Genomic DNA, 22,797 nt, shown 5'->3' with positions numbered 1-22,797 from the left:
CTATTGGGGGGGGGGGGAGAGAAAGCTGTTAGATTTAAATAAAAGAATTCCTCAATTCTTCCATTGTATCTCAACAAAGTGAAGACTTCTTCCGCTAATAGTTATTGGAAATGCGCTTATTTATAAATATGAGATCTATTTTGTTTCCATGTAATTAAATAGGTCAGATTGAAAGCATCTGTCAACTCTGAAGCTAGCCTGATTGAGGCCATCTTGGAGGCTTCAGCGTTGCCACAATGGACCAAAGACACTCAATTGGCTTCCAAAGACACAGATACAAAATAACAAAGTTGGAAGGGACACCACTTCAGAAAAATGGTTATCCAATCTCTTCTTAAAAACTTCCAGTGTTGGAGCATTCACAACTTCTGGAGGGAAGTTGTTCCACTGATTAATTGTTCTCACTGTCAGGAAATTTCTCCTTACTTCTAAGTTGCTTCTCTCCTTGATGAGTTTCCACCCATTGCTTCTTGTTCTACACTCAGGTGCTTTGGAGAATAGCTCAGTGGTGGGTTTCAAATTTTTTTAGAACCTCTTCTGTAGGTGTGGCCTGCTTTGTGGGAGTGGCTTGCCGGCCATGTGACCGAGTGGGAGTGGCTTGCCAGCCATGTGACCTGTGGGAGTGGCTTGGCAGTCGTGTGACTGGGTGGGCGTGGCCAAATTGTAAAATGTGATGATTCACTCAACAACGCTCTTACTTAGCAACTAAAACTTTGGCTCAGAAACTGTGGCATTTGAAGCACGCAAGTCTTAAAGCTTTCAAGTTACAAGACCCTTGCAGCCCTAACCCTTTAGAAAAAAAAACCCAGGTGTGTTCAAACTTGACAGCTTTAAGACTTGTGGACTTCAACTCCCAGAATTCCTCCTCTCGTTCTTCATCTTGATGATGTGTGGATGGGTCGGGAGAGGGAGCTGGAAGTGGTTCTAAATGGCACTGTAGATTTGTGGAACCTCTTCTATAGAAGAGATTAGAACTGGTAAGAACCCACCCCTGGAATAGCTTGACTCCCTCTTCTTTGTAGCATCCTCTGAGATATTGGAACATTGTTATCATGTCTCCCTTAGTCCTTCTTTTCATTAAACTAGACGTCATCTCAAAGATGAGGGTGCATAAAAACCTAGGACTCTCATTGGACCAGGCTCCTGCAAATTTGCTCCCTGTAGTTGTGCACATTTCAGCTCCTAGAACCTTATAGCATTAATTATATTGGCGAAAAAATTCAGAGAGCTCATCTACCTCTTTAGGATTTATTCAGGCTGAGAAGGCTAAGACAAGCTAAAGTGTGGCGCTAAAACTTAAAAGCTCACATAGGAGGCTACTGTTAGGTGTGAGATGCCTCCTTTGCTTGATACCAGAAATCTATCTTTATCAATTCACAGAGAGAAAATCTCATTCCTTCCTAGTACTGATGATGTGACTAAGCTAGGTAATAAAATGTTTGCAAGAAAAGAACCAAGCTCAGAGAGCACCGAGGATCGCACACTTCAATCTCCTCAGCTATGAATTTTCTCTTCTATTTACACTTACTTAAAACTGATCAGTGCATTTTCTCTCCTAAAATATTGGAATTTCAACCTATCACTTACAGTACTAGATGCAATGCATATAATGTTACAAGAAAATAAATGTACGTAATTGTTGAAAGCAAAACATTGATATACTGTACATATATAAACTGTCAATCCTAAAAAAACATGAAATCTATACATTGTGTCATTTTTTATTAGTATAGAAAAAGTCAATAAATATTTGCTGAATCTCATCTTTAATAACTAGAAACATTACTTTTTCAATCTTTCAGTATAATTATTTGACTACTCTTAACACCCAACAGATCCAAAGTTTCTCAAAACTGGTCAAATTCACAATTTTGGTTATAATTCAACACAGCTACCACCTACTTTTAAAATATAATTCATCCATAAAGTTATATATTCATACAGTTCAGCATCAAAACCCAACCTATAAAGATTGGCATATTTTATATTTAAAGTTCTTCTCCTGCAATCCCAGCAGGCAGAAGGAGCAACTGGATGCCCAAATGTCTGCACATGGGCAACATAGGCATAGAAGCCTTTTCACATCGCTAGGAAAGGCTTCCAGGGAACTCTGAAATTTTAAAATATTTAACCTCACATTTTTACTGTAATGGGGGAAAATGTGTACACATAAACCCCTACATATGCATAAACAAACCGTGTATTTATAGACAATCTAATTATTATGATCACGTCAAGATGTCTTAGATTTATATTTAAATCACATAGTCAGAAAAAATGTTTATATTAAACAATTTGTCCTGTCATTGCTATATTCCATCACACATCAAGTAAAATAATCACAACCAGAAGCAATGGCTGGTAATAATTACTGAAAGGGAGGAATGGGGAGAAGGCATAGAAAATGTGTAAACTGATACCCTGGTTCTTTTTTATTATATATTCAGAAGAATGCAAACCTCCCAAGATTCACAATATTACACAGAGCAAGCAAGAATCTCTGTGCATAGGATAAGCAAAACTGTATCACTTATTCATAGTTTGGCATCCAGATTTCATTTAGCAAAGGAATCCCTTCCATTCTCCAAAGCTCAGTTCAGCCAAAAGACCCTACAATCAACTGGGGTCACAATGAGTCATGCACCCTCTCACAGCCCTAGGAAGAAAGCAGTGGCAAACCATTTCTGAAAATAATGTTGAGAAAACTGCAGGGATTAACTCAGGCGTTCATCAGGCCTAGTCATTGTTTCCAAAAAGCCATATAACGTATATCTATATGAATTGTTGTGCACAAATGTCTATCTATGTATGTTGGGAAGTTATTCATGAGTTCACATGCCATTTCAAAGAATGGCAAGGGAAACTTGTGGCATTAACAGCTAAAACAATGCCTTGAATTTATGTGCATAAAGCTTTATTTCAATACATTATACTACTTACAATCAAAATATAATTTATGAAGCTCCATGTAATATAAGCATGATTCTGGGGGTGCGGATATATTTAAATTTTATATATATGAATGCCTTGAGCAATTTCAACCCAACTTGGTATACAGATGACTTACTCTCTGGAAACAAATATTGTGGTGGTAAGACACCCCTAGGGGTGTGTGTTCTGGTAAGATACAACCTGTTGTGCCTTAAAATGTCTTACTGCCGTAAAAGGGCTTCTACTGTACAGCATAGTGGAGTTGCCACAGTAACGGCTTCACAGTACTCCACAAAGGGGCTTCCTCTGGTAAGGGGGAAAATCCAACATTAGAAATTACATTCTGACATTTTTCTCCCTATAAATAAATACCTGGGCAACAGCAGGTTATCAGTTAGTTCTATATAATAGTAGATAGGATGTAATCTACCCAATTAATCTAATATTAATTATTGAAAGGACTCCCTCTCCCTGGTTACATCTACCCATCTCACCTGGTCTGGGAGTGACTTGCTATGGATCCTGTCTGGTAAGGTGTGCCATCTGATGGGACCCAGAAGATGAGCCTTCTCTGCTCTGGAATCCATCCAATGGGACACTGTCACCCCCTGCCCCAAAGTGAGATTGGCCAAGAGCCTCCTGATTTTCTGGAAATCTCATATAAAACCCAAGTTTTGTCAGCAGGTTTGGGGATCCTATACAAGTGGGGAGCCCCTGAAATGTTACATGATAGGAAAGAGCTCAAAGGCGCTCTCCCAGGGTTTTAGTTATATTTATGTTTTAAGGGTTTTTTAATTGGTCTGTTTTTATTACATGGCCCCACTCTCAGAGTCACATCCATTTGACAGGCAGCCATATAAATGTGGTATTTTTTAAAAAAAAAACTACAATAATTCAATACAATAAATGAACTAGAATGTATTTGTATTCCTAATGTAAAATCATTGTACAGCTCATTTAGCAACCTCCTTGCTTAGCAACAGGAATTCTGGTCTCAATTGTGGTCATAAGTTGAGGGCTAAGTTTAGTCAAATTAATGGTTTGGCTGACATCTACTTATGCTGTAAAATACATTATGCTGCAGCCACAATTATTTTGGTTTTAAATAACTTCTGGATATCATGAAGAGCTGAGACCATCGTGACTTTTTATACTCTTTTTCACCAGTCCCTGCGTATTTTAGAAGTTTCCTCTTCAGAAGTCAAAAGTAACTAGGTTGGAATTGGCTGGTAATTTCCCACTTCCTTCTATTTCTTAGAATTGCACCATGATTCTTTTTGGCAACAACTCTCCATGTTGTGCAATGTGCCATCCATTGAAATTCACTGGAGAATAGGATAATAATAAAATGCTACGGAAATATTTCAGGCAGACCTGGCATGTATTACTGAAACCTGGCTGGGCACAGAAGGAGGAGTCCCCCTTGTAGAGATGTGCCCAGAGGGATTTCAGGTGCTTCATCAGCCGAGAGCCCAGGGAAGGGGTGGCGGTGTGGCTATTGTAATCCGGGAGTCTCTGTTACCTCGTAGGGTCCCTGCTCCGGAGCTTGTCGGGTGTGAGTCTCTGCTGATAAAGTTGGACCTCAAGGGTCAAGTGGGTTTGCTGCTAACGTACCTGCCTCCCAACTGCGTTGCAGCATCCCTCCCCTCGCTCCTCGAGTCAGTAGCCGAGCTGGCAGTTGAGTTCCCCAGGCTTATAGTTCTGGGGGATTTCAATCTGCCATCGCTCGGTGAACGCTCTGATGGGGCGCAGGAGTTCATGGCTGGTTTACCGAGGAGCTCCGGGAGAAGAAACGCCGGAGGAGGTGCCTAGAGCACCAGTGGAGGTCCGATAGGTCCGAGGCGAACCGAGCACTCTTAACTACCTGCACCAAGGACTATGTCCGAGCACTAAGAACTGCAAAAAGATCATATATTTCAGCCTTGGTTGCGTCCGCCGAGTCACGCCCAGCCGCCCTGTTTAGGATAACCCGCTCCCTCCTCAATAGGAGGGATGCGGGAGACCCCTTGCAGGGTAGGGCTGAGGATTATGCTCAATTCTTGGCGGACAAAGTAGCTCGGTTTCGATCGGACTTGGACTCCACCGCAGTAGATCCAGCTGAGACACAGGAGGATCACTTGCCACACCAGTTCTGGGTTGAGTTCCAGGACGTTGCCTCTGGGGATGTGGACAGGGCCATTCGAGCTGTAAGTGCCTCCACTTGTATTCTGGACCCGTGTCCCTCCTGGCTGGTTGCCAACAGCAGGGAGGTGACACATGGCTGGATCCAGGCGGTTGTCACCGCCTCCCTTCGGGAGGGGCACTTCCCCGCTGTACTTAAAACGGCGGTGGTGAGACCCCTCCTGAAGAAACCATCGTTAGATCCAGCCATTTTAAACAACTTTCGTCCTGTCTCCAACCTTCCCTTTATCGGGAAGGTTGTTGAGAAGGTGGTGGCCTTTCAGCTCCAACGGGCCTTGGAGGAAGCTAGCTATCTTGACCCCTTCCAGTCCGGCTTCAGACCTGGTTACAGCACAGAAACCGCTTTGGTCGCATTGACCGATGATCTCTGGAGGGCCAGAGATGGAGGCTATGCGTCCATCCTGGTTCTCCTTGACCTCTCAGCGGCTTTCGATACCATCGACCATGGTATCCTTCTGCGACGACTGCGGGAGGTGGGAGTGGGAGGCACTGTTTTGCGGTGGTTCTCCTCCTACCTCTCGGACAGGTCGCAGTCGGTGTTGGTCGGGGGGCAGAGATCGTCCCTGAGGCCCCTAACGTGTGGGGTGCCACAGGGTTCGGTCTTATCCCCCCTACTATTTAACATATACATGAAACCGCTGGGCGAGATCATTCGGAGGCACGGGATAAAATACCACCAATATGCGGACGATACGCAATTGTATCTGTCCGCCCCGTGCCAACTCAATGAAGCGGTGGACGTGATGAACCGGGGTCTGGAGGCCGTTAAGAACTGGATGAGTGCTAACAAACTGGTACTCAACCCGGACAAGACCGAGTGGCTGTTGTGCTTCCCCCCCAATAATTTGGCTAACATACCAACGCTTAGGCTGGGGGGTCAAATTTTATACCCCTCAGATAGGGTCCGCAACTTAGGAGTCCTCCTGGACCCACAGCTGACTTTTGATCACCAGCTGTCAGCTGTGACCAGGGGGGCATTTGCCCAGGTTCGCCTGGTCCGCCAGTTGCGGCCCTACCTAGACCGGGGGGCTCTCACAACAGTCACTCGAGCCCTTGTGATCTCTAGACTGGAATACTGCAATGGGCTCTACATGGGGTTGCCCTTGAAGTGCATCCGGCGACTGCAGCTAGTCCAGAATGCAGCCGCGCGAGTGATAGTGGGCGCACCGCGGTTCGCCCACGTTACACCTGTCCTCCGCGAGCTGCACTGGCTACCTGTTGGTCTCCGGGTGCGCTTCAGGGTACTGATGACCACCTTTAAAGCACTCCATGGTAGTGGATCTGAGTACTTGAGAGACCGCCTTCTGCCGATTACTTCCCTAAATCGACCAATTAGATCGCACAGACTGGGCCTCCTCCGAATCCCATCTGCCAGTCAATGCCGACTGGCGACCACACGGAGGAGAGCCTTTTCTGTTGCTGCTCCGACCCTGTGGAACGAGCTCCCCATGGAGATCCGTACCCTCACCACTATCCAGACCTTCCGCGCAGCCCTCAAGATCTGGCTCTCCCAGCAGGCCTGGGGATAGGCTTCCAATTCACCCGCCCGAGTGTTTGATTGTTGAATGAAAGTTGTGTTTTACTATCTTTTCTTTGTTCACATATTGTTTTGTTTTTGACCTTGCACCCCCCCCCCCTGTGGTTGTAAGCCGCCCTGAGTCCCCTCAGGGAAAAGGGCGGCATATAAATCCCAATAAACCTAAACCTAAACCATAAACCTAAAACAGGGTGGTGGATAAAAATCGATGATTTTTTAAAAAAAAAAATCAGAATTTTTAAAATTTATTTAAAATTTATCAAATTTATTTTAATAAAATGCTTTTGGAGTAAAAATCTATCTAAAGGTAGTTTTCTATTTAAGATGCATTGATAATTTAGTTTATTCAGCATGAAATGGAGTTTAGTTATGTAGCATGAGGCTGTATGTTCTGCAATATTGGGACTTGCAGTGAGTCAACAGCTGCTGCGGGACAAAGATAACAGTTGCTCTTTAAAAATTATGATTTAAATCAAGCCTTTTCACTAGTGATTTAAATCACGATTTAACGCAATCGTGTTATCCAACTTGATTTAAATCAAATCCATCCTGCCTTAAAACCAGTGATGGGATTCAGCTGGTTCGTACAGGTTTGGTAGAACCGGTAGCTAACTTTGTTAGTGTGGCCGCTGCATTAATTTTGATTAGGTTCGAGTCACGACCAAATCGGGTTGTGACCAAAGTTATAGAACAAATTATGGTCATGACCAGAGGTTCTACTGTACATCATTGTCAAAACTACAAAGAACAGGCAACATTTCCTCAACTATAAGTCCTGAGTCCATTGTTGCTTTCCAGAACAAGGATCATTTTGAATATGCAAGTCCAGTCTCTTATTTTTCAGAAATGAGTTAGGATTATGAATGTAGATGTTGAGATGGTAATACAGTATACTGACAGGGCAACAAAGAAGGCCAAGAGAAGACCAAGAGAATAAGGCAGCCAACCTTTGCTTATGGCCCTGCGCTAACACTCAAATAAACTGGCACAGGGATCATTTAAAACAGTTTCATTACAAGCTGGGGGAAAAAGAGCTATGAGAAAAAAATCAGGTAACATGCATAATCACGAACAAAGGTGAATGTACATATCCCAGGATAATATATGCAGGATCCAATCTGGGCTGATCACTGGGACCAGAGCTTTAGTCTTTCAAGCTTCCAGACTCAGGCTGGAGCTCGTCCTCAGGGAAAGCTCAGAATACTTAGCTGCTAGTTCTAGTGATTGACCCAGATTGAATCCTGCAATATGCATGATCCATATAAATGTATCTTCAATGCACGAAATAAAACTTTCTTCAGAGCAATGCCTTATTCTTCATACAAAAACAGAAATCAAGATTTTAAAACTGTAAATATATGTCGTAACAATGCATACAGAATGTTTAAAACCCAGTGTATCAATACTACTCTGCAGAAGTTATGCAATTCTAACTAAAGCAAAGCGAAGCATATACATAACTCTGCATGCTAATAAACAGAGTATCTATCTATCCCTCTATTCATCCCTCTATCCATCCCTCTATCCATCCCTCTATCTATCATCTACCTACCTACCTACCTACCTACCTACCTGATTTATACAGCTACACTTTCCACCAGAAACAACAATGGGAAGAGCACAAGATAAACATGTTTAGAAAGTGTAATAATAAATACAACAAAAAACAAAGATATAACCCTAGGCAATGAGAGAGATAAAAATGGCTGTCTCTGGTACCTTGAGAGCCCTAGATCTGATAATCTAACCTGCTCTTGAGGGCTTTTTGGAATATTAAAAGGGATGGAACTAACCTAATTTCAGAGTGAAGGATGTTTCATAATAAGGCAGACACCAGACCAAAGGCGGCATATCTTCTGTGACCCCATCAATGGAACCAAGCACATACACTATCTGCTAGCACTCATTACATGCTGATGTAACAGGTGAGAAGTGTCCCTCATCCTGGCCCCATGCAATGAAGGGCTTTAAAAGATTAAAATCAGCATCCTGAATTGGACCTGGAAGCAAACAGCCAGCCAACGCAACCCTCGGAGTAAAGTTGTAACATGCGCTGTTCTAAGACTGCATCAAATCGCCCACCACCCTGTTCCAGTTGAAGTTCCCAGATTACTCTTCAGGGACATATTGCTGTAGTCCAGTCTGGGGGTGACTAGGCCAGGAGCGATTGTAAACATCTTAGGTGTCTTGGAAAGGCTCTTTTTCTGTCATAACAGTTTTAATGTTATTGATGCCTGTGAGAATGAGGCAGAGTGGGGAAAGCGGTTAAGGTGTTGACTGGCACTGAAAACATACCCACAATTCATTCACAGCCAAGGAAGTTCCCTGATCAACTCAAGTTAACCCCTCTTTCTCGGCCCAACTTTCTTACAGGTGTTATTGAGGGGGAGAATTGGAGGAGAGGCGTTGCTTATGCTACCATGAGATCCTGAACAAAAGGCGAGATACAAATCTAACCAAAAAAAAAAAATACACCCTAATCCTTTTAAAATTACTTTAAATTAGTACTCTTGTCAACTGTGACAAACAACTTCAGTAATTAGATACTGAATGAAGTAATATTTTCTTTAAAAATTAAGGTTAAGATCTCATTTGAATCGAGCTTAACTCTAAGGTAAGTTTACTTCATCCCACTGCTACATTGCAGGATGTTTTGTTTTTTTTCAATTTAGCAATCTGCCGGGCAGCCCTGATATTCTTTGAAACCTCCCACACGATTACAACTTAGCTCCGGAGCTCTAAAGTCAACCAGGAGCTGCCATCAGTTGAGGCAGTACCACTTTAACCTGTCCAAAATCAAAGTTAATCCAATTTATTGGCAGGTAGTTGGAATCCTTGTCTTACAACCACAAATGGGACCGGGATTGCTGATTCACTTAACAAACGTGATGAGAAAAGTCGTAAAGGGCAGCCAAAACTCATTTAACAAATATCTCACTCAGCAACATACATGTTGGTCTCAATTGTGATCTTAAGTTGAGACTACCTGTAATAATAATTCTTAAATAGAATTATTTTTAAAGCAATGAATACCATGCTTTATTCATTCATACCATGAATGTTTGCTGGCACTTGGTGGGCTGGGATGAGGAGCCACTTGGGGATGCACAGAGATTACAGCTGGGCGAATATTTGCTGGGGCAGCTGAGCCTTCCAGGGGCATGATAAGCAGCCACACACCCATGAAATTTTGGGATTGCTTGTCGCCCCACAAGGCAAGGAAGTAGGAGGTCCAAAAGAGCATAGATGGGATGAGATGGGGGAGGATTGAAATTCTCTGTGATTTTAAGAACAGGCAGGCCGCCATTCACTGGAATTTTAACCAGGGCACTGCAGTGGTCATAATTTTAGGCATGAGTCATACATGTCCATTTTTTCAGCATTGTAGTAAATTCAAACATTAGCCTAACGAAAGGTCCTAAATTGAGGATTACCCAAAAACCTACACAAAAAGCAAAAGAAGAAAATAGGAGAAAGAACATGTGTTGGACATGTTCATTGCCTTGAGTTATTTGTAAAAATAATAAAGGCAGGATACAAATAATTAAATAGTGCCTTTATTATATTCAACCTATTATACAGAAATATCCGCAGAAAGTTTTACTTGTCTTGACTTAGGAACACATATAAGTTAAGACTCTATGAGATTTAGTGGTGTCAGGTCTGGATCGTTTGTAGCTGCGCAAGGATTCAAGGCTAATTCCCTGCCTCCTCCCTGGCTAGCTGGGTATTTCCCAGCAGGCACCCAATAAAATATGCCTCCTTCCAAAAATGCTTAGAAGAACATTTGGCAAAGAAAACGAAGATGAAAAATATTTTCTTCACATTCAGAAGAGGAAACCAACCAGAAGAGCATTAAAAGTGTGCTAATAAAGATAGAAAAACAGCAGATAAATGTAATGATTGGTTTTCATTACTGAGGATTTAGGAGATATTCATGCATATAACCCTTTTCAAGAAGACTTTCAGATGGTTTAGAACGGAAGGGTGGTAGTAAAAGATATGGGTAAATATTATGAAACAATGAGAATGAAATGTAATAACTATGACTAATAGTATTATGTCTATTTGTATTGAAATGTATGATACTCAGGTATCACACCATTCACGCACTGATATGTATAAACAATATAAAATAAAAAACTTGGGGGGAAAAGAATACTTTCAGATGAACTTAGGCAAATGGAGGTAATCTTAGGTGAAATTATAAGGCACACTAAAAATAAATCAATCCTAGGTCTGGAGGATACCCATCCTAGAGTTCTTGGTGAACTTACTTATGGAATAGTTGATCTTTCACAAAAATACATATCTTCCCTTTTACAATCTGTCTTTGAGACTGGAAAATAGGAAATGTGGGCCTGAAGTTTAAAAAGAGATCACAAAGTTGAAGTTAAACCAGCTTAACATCTAAGAAATGGTTAGAGAGAGTTCAAAAAGAAAATAAGCAAACACAAAGAACGAACCTTTATAAAAAAAGGAATCAGTATGACAAAGATAAGTGTTACCTCACTAATCTTGAAGATTTACCTAAAAGCATCAACAACCACGTGGACAAAAATGGTCCAATAAATATTACATACTTCCGCTTTTTAAAAAGGTCTTTGAAAAATTCATTCATCAAAGTTTCCTGAACAAATTCAATTGTCAGTAGTTTTATGGAATGGCAATTAATTAAAAATAGAACATAGAGAACAGGAACAAATAAGCAATCCTAATTCTGGCTAGATGTGCAAAGTGGTTTCTCCAGGGATCAGTGTTGGAGCCGATGAGTTCGAGCTTATACGTAACAACTCTGGAGTTAGGATCGAGTAGTGAAAAAGCATGCTTACTGAAAATTCCATAGGAATGCAAAGAACTTCAAAAGCAACACTTCAGACCAGGTAAATGAATTTAAAGGGTAAATGTATTTCAATATGCATATGCAAAATTATGTATGTTGGAGGAAAGCAACTTAAGAATCATGATGTATAGCTTAATGGAAGTATCAACCTAGTGTGCAAAAGCTGCAAAAAGTCAAATTCCACACTTGAAGACCCAACTGCCAATACAGTAATGCCTTTATACAAATCCATGGCAAGAACACACTTGGAGTATTGTATACAGCTCTGGCCACTGCACCTTAAGGCTATGATAGAAACTAAACAAGATGCCCCCCCCCAAAAAAAAGGGGGCAAGGGCAACCAAATAATCAGGCAGCTGGAGTAGTAACTAGAGCTATTCAGCTTGGAGCAAAAGGAGAACAAGGAAAAACATACTGGTGCATAAATTCACACACTGCTTAGATAACATGAAGTTATCTTCTGTTTCTTAAAGTTAGATACATGTAGTGAGAGAAGGAAACACTTATTCATACAACACCTCAGACTGTGGGATTCATTGCCAATTGACAATTATTGCAGCCAATTTCAATAGTTTAAAATGGGTACAAGTTATCAACGCTTACTAATATCGATGGCTCTTGACTATCTTTACTCTTGGCTGCTGAAAAGCAATATGGAAAGGGGTTATTTTACTGCTAGAGCTTATTCTATTTTACTTTTGTTGAGCATCAACATTAATGTCAAGGGGGGATGCTTTGAAAAGCACCAAAGGAAGACCTTCCCCTTATAAATGGAATCTTGCGTCTTTTGCCTATCCTACTCACAGAGAAACTGAGATGCAAACAGCCTATTATTTACAACATCTACTAAACCTTGTAGAAAGTGTCCTGGGGTCATGTGATCACCTTTTGCAACTAACGGGGAAACTAGCTTCACTTAACAACCGTGTTACTAATATAACAACAGCAGTGATTCACTTAGCAAATGTGACAAGAAAGGTCCTAAAATGGAGCAAAGCTCACTTAACCAATTTCTCATTTAGCAACATAAATTTTGGGCTAACCCACAGGGTCAACCCACTTCACACTATGAATTGTCTTAATAGATAACAGAGAAATATTTAGCACATAGCTCTACAATTAGAAATCCAAATAAATCTTCCATCTATAGATGAAAAAGCAGTATCTTAAAACTCATTGCACTTTTTAAACTGTAGTTGTTAGTGTTCAGAACGTTAGCAAACTGCCTTAGTTTTAATATACACAAGTAACAGGGACACATTGAAATGCAGACTCAATTACCATATTAGTAATAGGTGGCCTTGGGCAAGTCAAGTACAGTTTCAATTCCCCTTACATGTTATAAGAGCAGCAGCAAACTATTTTATTAGGATTTCTGCAAGATCAAGCACAAAATGTTGCTATTTAAAGATGCATACAGTATGCTGTAAAAAAAATAAATCCTCTTCTACCTTTCAGAATACAAAACTGGCAGTATTCTTGAATCCTTAACTGGTATAAGAAAGATTTTGCAAACCTGCACAGGAAAACAAAATCTGACTGCCTCATTTCCAGACAATGAAAGCTGCAAAAAGGTAAAACTAGGGAAAAAAAGTTCATAATTTATTAGCCCAGTTTCACATTAGCTGCTATCGATAATACAGAGCATAAAAGAATATACAACCCATTTTAAGCATGTTAGTGAGTTGCATCAAGTTAAGTCAAGCTTTCATTCCAAGAAATGTGTTAGAATCAACACTATTATTAAGTGTCTTCAATTAGTTACTTTAAAACAGCTCTTAGGCAAAGAGATATTTTACAAGGCTGCCACAAAGCTATGATAGATGATCGCAAGACATTACCAGCATTTTGCTGTCAATATTCATTAGAAATTTTGTTACACGTTGAAAGTGTTAAACTATCTTTCAGAATAACAAAAATGGAAGGGAGCTTTAAGTTCTAGTCCAACCCCCTGCTCAGGCAGGAAATCCTATACCATTTCAGACAATTGACTGTCCATTCTCTTCTTAAAAACCTCCATTGATGGAGCACCCACAACTTCTGGAGGCAAGTCGCTCCACTGATTAAACTAAACTTTCTGTCGAACTAACTTTAAAAAGACCAACTAACTTCATAAAGTATGTAAGCAGTATCAAATGTAACAAAACTGACTCTCAAACAGTTTGTAAGATTGCATTTAATGTATTATGGCACTTTAATGCTAAAGAAACTGCTTCTGTCAATGGAAGTAGAGGACCAATCCTCTTCCCTGTAGTAATCAATCACACCTTCAAGGACTGCAAATTTATATTTTGACTAAATTTTGGGGTGAAGTGGGTCAGAAGAGAGAATTTACAGGTATGCTATCAGATTTCATTCTCTACTGTGCCTCAAAAGTCAACCAAGGGATATTTTTACAAGTAAATAAAATTAGCGAATAAAGTCTGGGCACTTCCTAGACATTGCCTTCCCCATTTCAATAACTGCAAATTGTACAGCTCCTACCTCTACCTCATCCCTTTGGAGAGCATGTCTCATTTAGAATTCTTTCCAACAGAAGTTTTGTGGCTCACCCTGTGAACATAGAACTGTTCAGTCTTGATAACAGCAGGTGCTTATAGGCATGTTTTCAAAATGCATTTTCTTCATAAGGAAACTGGGCTCTTGTATAAGAAAGGAAAAAGGGGGACATAAATTACTCTGAAGTTGAATTCACTCAACAGAATTGCCATTTCCAAGTACATTACTTCTTACAACGGAGAATCAACATTTCCTGTATTACGAGAATTTTATCCCATTCACTATATTAGCACAGAAACATAACTGTAGCCAACATCCTGACAAGAACACCAACAATTCCCAGAAACCATGCATGTTATTAGCTCATAAGTAGTCAGAATTTTGTATTGATTGAAAACACCAAATGCTTACCACTGAGGTGACACCTTATTTCTGAAACAAGCATCCCATTTCAGCTGTTGATTAACACTCATCTAAATACAGGCAATTGTGTACTCTTTTTGTCACAACCCTGGCTTTTCTGAAAGACAATATACTTTCTCCATTAATGGTTTTTTTTAAAAAAATACTGTGAGTGGCCAACATCAAGGGAAAAGGTGCCAAAAAAAAGAAGAATGGACAGATTCCTTTCTTGGCATGCCATAACTGCCCAAAAAAACAATCTTCAAATATCTCATCCATAAGTAATTTTGTGCAGAGAATATTTTGTAGCACTATTTGAGAAAGAGGAGACAGAAGTTCAAGTCATTTAATCTTACTGCTGGTTTATCATAGAGCAGTGCTTCCCAATGGGGTGCCCAGGCCCCACAGGGGGGCAATTTGATTTTTAATGGGGGCAATTTGAACCTTGTTTAAACCAAGTAAATCGCCTTTGGGGCTTCCTCTGCATGAGTAGAGTTCACTTTTTGAGTAAAGTAACAATTATACGTCACAGGGGGATCAGGATTTTAAAGATGCTTAGGTGGGGCATGGCCAAAAAAAGGTTGGGAACCAGTCATAGGGGCAGGAAAAGGGGTAAATAGCATTTAAAAACAAAACAAAAGCTGTATTCTATTCTAAAATATATAGTTTGGGCAATTTCCTTTCTTCTTTTTCTTCTTCTAGGTAGGATTCAATCCTTCTAACCATGCCCCTATTTAAAGACCTAAAAGGGGAAACTTTCCCATCTAACCGTGATTCCTGTGCTTTTTTTTTTTTTGAACCTCCTTTTTCTATGGAGAAAAAACAATCCCGGAGTACGGCACAAAGTCAAAAACCACAATACCGAACCAATTTACCAACTTCAGTCCTCCCCCCACCACCCTCCCCTTCGCTCTCCGCCTACTTCGCCTGCTTTAAACCCAGCCGCCTTTGCAAAAGGAAGAAAGCATTTCGCGAAGCTTGCGAGAGAGCAAAGGAGAGGATGGAGGCAAGGTTTCCATCCTTTTATTTTATCCTCTCCCTCCCTCTCTCTTGCAAAGCCATGCCTGCGCCCGGATACAAACCCGGCCTCCTTCCAGGGGATCCCGATGGCCGCCCCGACGACGCCCCTCGCTTTATGAAGGGAAACTCGGGCTGGGACTCCCGGGGGAGTGGGGGGAGAAGTGAGACTTGGCAGACCAGCTCCAAGGAAGCCCAAAATTGCTGCTGCTGCTGCTGCTTTTCGCCTGCCTCGGGAGGGAAGCGGAGCCCCTCGAGCGGCCGGCCGAGATGCTGCTGCTGCTGCTGCCGTTCCCGCTGTTGCTTCCCCCGCAGAAATCCCCGCCTCAGCCCGGGGAGGCTGTCGCAGCAACCCCGCAGTGGCGGCGAAGGGGCTGCAAAGCGTGCGCCGCGCGAGGGAAGGAGGGAGGGAGGCGATCCTGCCCGGGCGCGCGCTTGACGCCCGAGGAGGAGCGAGGCTCCCGGAATGGGGGCGGGGAGGGAGGGGGGGGAGGAGAGGCCGAGCATCCACGGCCGGCCCATCCCGCTGCCTGAGGCGGACTCGCACCGGGGGGGCAGGAAGGCGGGGTCGTTTTTCTTTCCCCCCCCCGCCGCTTGTATTGCCGCCCCTCCCCCCCAGTCAAGAAAGGCCTGCCCCTCCCCCACCACAACAAAGCGAGGGCGCCACCCCCACGCGCAGCGCAGGCTTTGAGGCCTCTGCCGCCCCCACTCCCTCTCTCCCTCCCTCCGCGGCCTCTCGTCCCCGCCGCTCCCGCTCGGCCACCCGTGCCCGGCGGCCGCCCCTGAGACCAACCTCCGCGCCCCCGAGCTGCGCCTCTGCCGCCCTCGTTCTTTCTCGCTGGCTTGCCCCTCACCGCTCCGCACCCGCCATTGGCTGCCCGCACCCGGCCCTGTCCCGCCTCTCTTATGGGCTCCGGCCGCCGTTGGGTGGCGCGGCCGTCCATCCAAGACAGCGTCGGCGCGGAATGGAGAAAGCGAGGGAAGGAAGGAGGGGGCTTAGTCGCCGAACGCCTCTTTCTCCGCCCATTCCTCCTCCTGCCACCCCGCCTTCGGGCCTGGCTTAAGCCCCGCCTTTCGTTCGCGGCCTCAGCAAACGGCGATTGGTGACGGGAAAGGCGACTCATCGCTCTGACGCGAGGGGCGCTCACGCCGCTGGGGGGAGGGAGGCGGTTGAAGAGGGCAGAAGGAAGCTCCGGATTGGCCGCGGCGCGCATCAAATCAACCCCCCCACCGCCCCTCAAATACTGGGCCCCGCCTCTTTCCCCGCCTCCTCTTCGCGTTTTTTCGCGACCGGAGTCCTGAGAGGGCTTCGCAAAAAATTGGGTTGAGACGCATGTAGGGGATTAGTGGATTCCTCCGCGTTAGTTCCGATAACGTTCCGCGCAGTAGGAAGAGAAGAAATAATCCCCGTCGCCGCCACGTCCCGAAATTCAAATTATTCAGAAAAACAATAAAAGCTTTTCTTCTCCTCCCCCCCTCGAAAACCACAGAAAACCTCTTCTTGTCCCAGAACTAATATTATTTCTCTCAGAAACATTGCTTTCTCACCTCAGCACCACGCCCAGGTGTGTGGGGGGGGGTGGAGGCTTAGGCAGCCCCAGACTTTCTCCCGGGAGAAAATTGAATGGGGAAACTCTTTTACCTGAACGTGTTTTTTTTTTAATTGCAATAAAATATTCTGCTCAATTGTTGCGCGCTGTGTGATTTGCACGTCTTGCATGTGTGCAACTGGCTATATATGATCGTCTGTCTGTGTTATGCAACCTCAGGAAAAGATATTTCCAAATGGTGGCATGTATATTAATTGGTCCATTTTTTAAATCTCCCCTCCCCTGCCCTGCAATGGAAAAGCATGCATTCAACAAAAGCCAAATTCAGAGGGTTGTGGGGTAGTTTTTTGGTCTTTGCACATCATTTTAACCAGGTTTTCCTGATCCATGTTCACCCATGATGCTGAACTGGGTTAGGAATTCATTTGGGATTGTGGGGTTTTGTGTATGTGTGTGTGGAAATGCATTGTGCAAACCTGCCACTTGGTTTTTTATGTCTTGAGCAAACCCAGAAAGTGAGCTGATCCAGCATCCAGGTGCAGCATGTGTGAATGCACGCAATATGGCATCAAGGAGCTAGTTTTGATAGGGATGCTAGCCAAGGGAAAAACTTCCATTTGTGCAGCCCAGAAACAAAAATTATTGCAAAGGGCACAGAGAATTCCCCTCCACACACCCAACCAAAATCAAATTTTCAAGGACAGGTAGTTTTAGTCAATTGGAAAACCTGAAGGACCAGATTAAGGATAGATTGTCATGGAGAAAATCTATCTGTCTGGTCTTTAGGAGTCAAAAACGACTTAATTGCCCAGAATCAACAATTGATCAAGGCATTCATAGGACAACACAAGGAAGGGGGAGATTGTAATCCACATTTTTAATGTATTTTAATGATTGATATGGTCACCCCATTCATAATAGTGACTTCTGTGGTGGAGAAAAACTATTCAGTTTTTAATAATCTCAATAAGACTGGCTTGAAGTCAGAAACAGCAAATTCCAACTTACAATAAAAAAACATCACCCAGTAGAGTTTATTTATAGCTACCCATTTTCTTTTTTTTTGTCTCCCATTATTTCTTCGGAAAAAAAGAGATTACAGGTAGTCCTCAATTTATAACAGTTTGTTTAGTGTCCATTCAAAGTTACAACAGCATTGAAAAATGGGACTTAGGACCAGTTACAATGTTTGCAACATGTCTGTGGTCAAAATTCAGGTGCTTGGCAACAGATTCATATTTATGACTGTTGCTATGTCCCACGGTCATGTGATCACCTTTTACGACCTTCTGACAAGCACAGTCAATCGGGAAGCCAGATTCACTTAACAACCGGATTGTTAATTTATCAACCACAGGGACTGACTTAACAACTGTGGCAAAAAAAAGTTGTAAAATGAGGCAAAACTCACTTAACAAATGTCTCACTCAACCACAGAAATTCTGGGCTCAATCATGGTCATAAGTATAGGACTACCTGTATAGGGTATGATCAGAGGGACATAAAACCCACCTTTTTCCTTGTTACCCCCTCATTGTGATTTATTAAATTATTGGCTGATTTGCAACCATTTGTAAAAACAGCTCCTAATTGTTCAAACAGGCAAGAGAGGGGAAGAGAAATTCTCTGTTCTGATAAAAGTGTGTCGGAAGTAACATCCCATTTCTTCCTATCAACTGCAGGTAAAAAAAAAAAGATGCAAAAAGTAAAAGAAAATTTATTTTACGTCCTCCTTGGCCAATTGTTTCCCCTCACTCTTAATGTGCAAGTGGCATTAATCTTATTTGCAGGGACATTTTCTCCTCTCAAAATTTCCCACCCCGACTCTACAGAGACGGGCCTCCCTTCCTTCCTAAAATTATCTTTTCAGAGGGCCTGGGGGGTGGGAGAAAAGGTGCATTTCTTTTGCTGATCTACAAAGTGCCAAGGACATTGAGCTAAGCCATCCTGCCGCTTTGTTTGATTTAGGGATCAAGTAGGCGAATCCAGACATTGTTTCCCAAGGCAAGGTTTAGGGCTTAACTTTATGTGTGGATTCAGTAAACACACCATGGGCTGAATGACCTTAGTCAGGAAACAGATGATTAAGTCTGTCTTACCTTTCCTTGCTAGTGCTAAACACAAATTAATCATCATAATAATAACATCATTGCCCCTTGCTTCACAATGTGGTGGGCAGCCGGCACCCTTCAAACAAAAATGCCCCACTAATTTTTGTCTATTAGGAAACAAAGTTCTTCTACCCTGTAAGGATGGTTTCCAGGTAGCCTGATTTGCAGCCATTAGCAAATGATAAAGACTGCCTTCTGAACAGCATTTAGACAACAGAGTTTGCCACCTCCGAGTGATAGCACTTTCTTTTCACGCTGTGAAAATCCTGCATACCAGCCAGTGTTTAAAAAGGGGGTTACATAATAAGATGTTAAGGGCTGCTCTTTAATTGCTGGCCCTTATGATTACTTGAATTACAATTACAATGGTTTCCTTAGGATTTTGCTGAAACCAGACTGATAGCAGTCTCCCTTGGACAGTGCCGGCAAGCCTATAACACGTGTGTCAAAGGTGACACACCACAACAGTTAGGGTGACACGCCAGCATTCAAGCCTATAACACGTGTGTCAAAGGTGACACACCACAACAGTTAGGGTGACACGCCAGCATTCAAGCCTATAACACGTGTGTCAAAGGTGACACACCACAACAGTTAGGGTGACACGCCAGCATTCAAGCCTATAACACGTGTGTCAAAGGTGACACACCACAACAGTTAGGGTGACACGCCAGCATTCAAGCCTATAACACCTGTGTCAAAGGTGACACACCACAACAGTTAGGGTGACACGCCAGCATTCAAGCCTATAACACGTGTGTCAAATGTGACACACCACAACAGTTAGGGTGACACGCCAGCATTCAAGCCTATAACACCTGTGTCAAAGGTGACACACCACAACAGTTAGGGTGACACGCCAGCATTCAAGCCTATAACACCTGTGTCAAAGGTGGCACACCACAACAGTTAGGGTGACACGCCAGCATTCAAGCCTATAACACGCGTGTCAAAGGTAACACACCACAACAGTTTGGGTGACATACCATAATAGTTTGGGTGACACACCAGCATTCACCAATACCTGACAATTTCGGGAACACAATTCCAAAAATGAGTTTGTTTTACTCGTATTTCATTATGTCATTATTTGACATTTCGATATATGACACATAGCACCAGTAGTGATTGGACTGCATTATTTTAAAAATAAATAACTGTGTAAAGGATTGTTTATTTTTTGCTGGGGGAGGGTGTGTGTGACACGCCAGCAGAGTCAAGCGAGGCAATTAAAAAAAAAACTTTTTAAGAATTGAACCCAAAAGGTTCACCATTACTTCCCAAGGGGAATGACAACCCCAAGATGTCTTTACCAGAATACAGATTTCAAGTGATAGAATCTAGCTCATCTTTAAAAAAAAAATCCTACAGAACCCTGCAGTAAATATGTAAATAAAGGTTTACTAAGTCAGTTGGAGAAAATGAAAACGTAGTTTCACTTGGCATTTGATATGCAACCGTGTTAGACTGCAATTTTACATAACAAGTATTTAAAATACAGAGGAATTGTCCTCCTTTGAAATGATTATGAGGGAAGGCGGAAACTGTTTGTTTGTGGGATTTACAGGCTGCCCCAAACTGAAGCCATGATTGTTAGAAATTTCAATAGAGATGCTAGGATACTCCTCCCTCCTCCTATTTTCCCCACAACAATAGCAGTTATAGCAGTTAGACTTATATACCGCTTCATAGGGCTTTCAGCCCTCTCTAAGCGGTTTACAGAGTCAGCATATTGCCCCCAACAACAATCCGGGTCCTCATTTTACCCACCTCAGAAGGATGGAAGGCTGAGTCAACCTTGAGCCGGTGAGATTAGAACCGCTGAACTGCAGATAACTGTCAGCTGAAGTGGCCTGTAGTACTGCACTCTACCCACTGCGCCACCTCGGCTCTTACAACAACCCTGTGAGGTGGATCGGGCTGAGAGAGAGTGACCAGCCCAAAGTCACCCATCTGGCTTTCGTGTCTAAGATGGGACTAGAACTCAGATTGGCCCAAAGTCACCCAGCCAGTTTTGGTGCCTAAGGTGGAACTAGAACTCACCATCCCCTGGTTTCTAGGCTGGTTTCTTTACCACTAGACCAAACTTGTAATGTTTTGTGATAGTGTATACAAAACATACAGCTATACATCACCGAACAATGAACTGATAACCTGTGAAAAGTCTTAAAGTCATATAGAAAAATTGGATCCCCCAGAAAAGAAAGCATTCCATCAACTGTATTTTGCTCTCTTATTTGCAAGTCTCTGAACGAATTTTCTTTTTAAATTCTCCTTTAGTTTGCAAAATTCATTAGGTTTTAATATTTGTGCCAAGTCGCTTTTGTATGCTTGCCATTTTAATTCATGAGAATATATTGAAAAGTCTAATTGAACATTGCTTTTGTATATGTGTATATTATAAAAATGTTTCATAAATATATAGTTCTTATGTGCCCCTTGAATTCTTAGCTAATATGCATTATAAATCAATAAACCATGCCAGTTTTATAAATTGTACGATGTCTTGGCAGACAATTTGCTTTTTCCTTGCCTATTTATATTCAAGATTTTTTGTGTCAGTTCTTCACACATTAAAATTAAATATGATGTTTATGATTTAAAAAATGCATACTAATTTAAAACCTCAGCAACAATTTGCTTTTGTCTGTATGCATTGGAAGAGGAATTGAATACAGTTATATTGTCAATCTTTGAACACATATTTTTGCATTTATGTATTCGATATACGTATTTATGAGTATTAATACTTTTTTTAAAAATATACATTAATACGGTGGACATACAAATAGCAATAAAAGTTGTTCATGATCCAAGCTGTTCTTAAAAATGCAATTTATCGTTCTATCTGCAGAATAGAATTAAGATTAGAAGAATTTTATTCAGATTAGAAGATCTTCTAATCTTAATTATACTCTGTAGATAGAAGAATAAATCAATAAAGCTCAGATTAGAAGATACATTGATATGGTTCACACAAGATGACAAATCACATATTAAGTCCTGGGGGGGGGGTTAAGTTTCACAAATCATGGTTTCTAAACTATGCTTTTTTATTTAGCATTAGCAGACGATTGAGCCTACTTCATTCCATCATAATTAAAACAAGCTATAGCTAACACAGCTTATGCATATAAACAATATTGTCTCACTTTTAACAATACATTCTTTAGGTGTTATCCATTAGAATTAAATTTGGGGATCTTCTGGACAAATAAAAGGAAAATCTCCATATACAACACATAATTAAACTGAAATTCACTGCCATCTGATGAGATGATGGCCACTATGTTAGATGATTTAAAAGAGAATTGAACAAATTCATGGAAAATAACAATAGTTACTAACCTTAACAGAAGTTTAGTATCTCTGAAATGTCAGCTGCAAAGAACAATATGGAAAAGAATTATTGTTGTTTGCTAGATTCCCAAATGCATCTAGATTACTTTTACACAGAATATTACTACCAGTAGGGCCATTAATCAGATCTGGCAGGATCGTTCTTAAGATCTTATACATTACATTCTCTTGAACAGCATGATCCTAAAATGTTAAATAAGGTGAGCTTGGAGGAAGCTAAGCCTGACATAATTTATCTGTATTTCCTAAGGCTGTTATAATGAAATATTCCCAATGGATATAACAAGCTTCCAGAATGCCACAAGGAGGTTTAAAAATTAAGAATAAAAAAAAAATCTAACACATAAATATCCCCACCAAACATGG

General features: G+C 41.9%; 1 protein-coding gene across 3 annotated transcripts in view; it reads right to left on the bottom strand.

The window, feature by feature from the left end:
• Nucleotides 1-16,302, bottom strand: part of LOC116505859 (mothers against decapentaplegic homolog 2) — a 51,087-nt gene extending 34,785 nt beyond the window's left edge. Inside the window, exons 1-2 of one of the 3 annotated variants that reach the window (XM_032213302.1) lie at nt 16,204-16,300; nt 14,045-14,134 (exon numbers count right to left, since the gene is read on the bottom strand). The gene's annotated coding sequence lies outside the window, so the exon portion shown is untranslated. Of the gene's footprint in view, nt 1-14,044; nt 14,135-14,402; nt 16,009-16,203 lie in introns of those variants that run through there. The other 2 variants (XM_032213303.1, XM_032213301.1) reach the window with 2 other exon arrangements.
• Nucleotides 16,303-22,797: the final 6,495 nt, after the last annotated feature.

This window comes from Thamnophis elegans, chromosome 3 (assembly GCF_009769535.1).
Source record: "Thamnophis elegans isolate rThaEle1 chromosome 3, rThaEle1.pri, whole genome shotgun sequence".
Taxonomy (NCBI): Eukaryota; Metazoa; Chordata; class Lepidosauria; order Squamata; family Colubridae; genus Thamnophis; species Thamnophis elegans.
The sequence above is the reverse complement of the archived record's forward strand: the minus strand, read 5'-3'. Positions and strand labels throughout refer to the sequence as shown.